At 42.9% G+C, this 2977-nt stretch overlaps 1 long non-coding RNA gene across 2 annotated transcripts; it reads left to right on the top strand.

The window, feature by feature from the left end:
* The first annotated feature begins 362 nt into the window (after nt 1-362).
* On the top strand, nt 363-2345 carry LOC147872940 (uncharacterized). 2 transcript variants are annotated; one of them, XR_015536581.1, is made up of 2 exons: nt 363-443; nt 1651-2345. It is a non-coding gene; the product is annotated as an uncharacterized LOC147872940 (long non-coding RNA). The 2 variants fall into 2 exon arrangements; XR_015536580.1 differs by having other exon boundaries at nt 381-687.
* Nucleotides 2346-2977: the final 632 nt, after the last annotated feature.

Consider the following 2977-nt stretch of genomic DNA (forward strand, 5'->3'; position numbering starts at 1 on the left):
ACGGAGAAACCGGGGAAGCCCCCGGAGGAAAACTCCGTGTTGCCTAGACCACGGCCTTGCCCAACACAAGTTATAAATCCGGGCACCGCCGGGAATCGAACCCGAGACCCCAGGACTACAAGGCCAGCGTCGTTATAACCGCTAGACTACCGTGGCCATTTAAGCTGTCATTGCAGGATCATAATTCCGTATACGCAAACTTTTATTTGAAGTTCGTTCTAGAATTTATCATCGGTCAAATTACGAAGAGGCACGGGAGGGCGTGGTATTAAGCTGCTTACGTCACAGACTGTGATGACGATGTTAATTCGTTGGGTGGCAACACACTGATACATAATTAACGTTTCAGATGCTACCAAGTAAATAGTAGTGAGTGAAACACGTAATCACGTTGCTCAAATATTCTGCAGTACAGAACAAACATAGCAAGAATAAATAAGTTGGTAAGATTTCAAATTCTCATGGCGGCGATTATAAAAACTGTATTCTTGGATATTGCAACGTGTTTACAGTTTACCGAAGTTTCAGAGGCGCTGACTGCCTTTATCGCCCTGATGATGGAGGCAGTAAGCACCCCTGAAATGCCGGTTAGTTTCCACGTCCGGGAAGACAATCAACTTTGTGAACAAGGTCCACTTTGACGTTAGAATAACAATTCGAATAAATCCTCCATACAACAGCAAAACCGTGAGTAAAGAAATTACCTTTCAGATTACTTAAGATCTGCAACGTATATCATGTAGGTGGGAGAATAATATTAAAATGATTCTTGGGTAATCTATTTGCGAGAAACAAGTTGAAGCTTGCGATGCGATGGGGTTACCAACCTGGAGGACCGATGGTTTGAATTCCGACTAAGCCTATTCACCTGAAAGACAAGAGTCACTTCCCAGACGATTTGCCTCCACTGGGGCTGAAATCCGCCACTTGCAAGTTAAAGTCAACTTTCCTCTTTCAACCTAAGAAGACCGTCTTGGCAACAGTGTACTACGCCTTCCACCACGACGAGGGAGTAGGCAGTCCACGAAAGATTACTAAATTATAAACAGGACGTGGGCATATTTTCAATTAAGAATAAAGTCGGATCGTACGGATACACATATAATGAATACCAGAAGAAATTATTATTACGAAAAGGAGGAAGGAGACGTTTGCCGCCTACGGAAACAGTGGCGTGAGGACGGCACAGGCTCACGGCACTTTTACAAAAGGAGGACATCTTGTGGTAGGTTAGTTCAGGTTATGAAATAGTGTAGGAAGTAGTAGATTGGATTCTTCTGGCTCTGAATAGAGTGGTTTTGTGAACCATTGGCCAGGGCAAAGACAGGTGTTCCTGGCTGGCTGAGGGGGTATCAGGCCACAAGGAACACTTTTCCACGGACCGAGTGAGGAACTGAAGTTCGTCTGTTGCCTTGAGAGAAGATCATTCATAACAACGCTCAGTGGGGAATGCAGAATAGCAAAGAAATGTCTGGGCTGTAGGCGGACTTTTCAGGAGCGCATCTATCCACTGTCATAAATGATGTTTCTGCCGTTGCACTGGAAAACCAGAGCTCCTCTTAATGACCTCTGGAGACCTGCAGCATAATGACCCTCGAGCACCTTGCCTGCGATGCTTGATGCATGAAGGGCCCTCATTTCTGCTTCTAGTGCGTCATTTGTCATCGCACAGCATGGAGCCTCCCAGTGGGTTCCAGCCCATCAAGATGTCTGCCTCCCGGTAGCCACTTCAACCAGACGGCTACACCCCGCATCCTCTGAGCAGTGGACAACCTCCACAACAAATGAATTCATTCACAGGACAAGAACGCGGTCCGGCACTGCAGAAACTTCACAGAGCCTAATCAGAGATGATTTATAAGGAGGTATTCGTGGCTTCTTTCTGTGGAAAAGTTCTGAAATCCGCGTACATATACAGATAATGGGAAAAGTTCACAAGTGCGTCATTGTACAGCGCCAGGAGAACGTGCAAAAGCCACTCTAAGACGCACAGACGCACGTAACATGTGATGTCTGCAGATTGGCCACCACAAAACCATAATTATTTTCTAAATTTTAACAGAAAGATGGTCAGGTCGTTGTCCATTAGAGGATGCCTCCTCAACTGCTTATGTCTCCTCAGAGGCATGTAATTCAGTACGAAAGTCCTTATTGATAGTGAATATTTGTTTATGAATATGGAATCGTTTTGTGTGAGTAGGATATTTTTAATTGGTCATGTTAAACACTGCCTTCAGTCTTAAACACTGTGCTTTGTCTTTATTCATTTTGCATCTATATCATATTTATTTATGTTACTTAAATACGGAATAGAGTGGTCTGAAGTCGAATCAAAATATTTGAAATTATCTAAATAAACTAATTCGGTCGAAAACAATAACTTATTTCTGTTTTCGTGATAGAATTGTTGCAACGAAAGAAAGAGTACACTAGGAAGACATGAGTGTGGATGGGAGGATAATATTAAAGAGGAAATAGGGTTGAGTATAGATTAGATTCAAATGGCTTGCGGCAGGATCCAGTGGCTAGCGCGTGTCAATAGGTCACGACCCTTCGGGTTTCATAAAATGTTGGGAATTTCTTAACCAGCTGAGCGACTGTTAGTTTCTTTGATAGAATTTGGTCCATGGAGTTAATCAGACATAACTTTCGTGGCGGATCATACATTTCCTTCATCCAAATCGCCCGAGATTATCTGCCAACAGATGGGGTTGAAGGTTTCTATTTTTAAATAAATTTCGTCGTTGTCGAAATGCGTTTCCTCGACATCATACCTTGTCCATTTATGAATCTTGTGTTACGTGGCATCGCATAAGATATTCTAGTAGGCTTTTAGCGTACTTTATAACTTAAGGCATGCATTTGAAGCACCTTAGTTCCCTAGATAAACATTTTAATTAAATTCCTGTGAACGCACCGTAAATCTCGTTCACAGGAAAGTGCAAATTTAATGACATTGTGAAGACATCGAAATTAT

This window comes from Zootermopsis nevadensis, unplaced genomic scaffold (genome assembly GCF_977971745.1).
Source record: "Zootermopsis nevadensis isolate Lab colony 2312 unplaced genomic scaffold, Znev_1.0 Znev_ptg000022l, whole genome shotgun sequence".
Lineage (NCBI taxonomy): Eukaryota > Metazoa > Arthropoda > Insecta > Blattodea > Termopsidae > Zootermopsis > Zootermopsis nevadensis.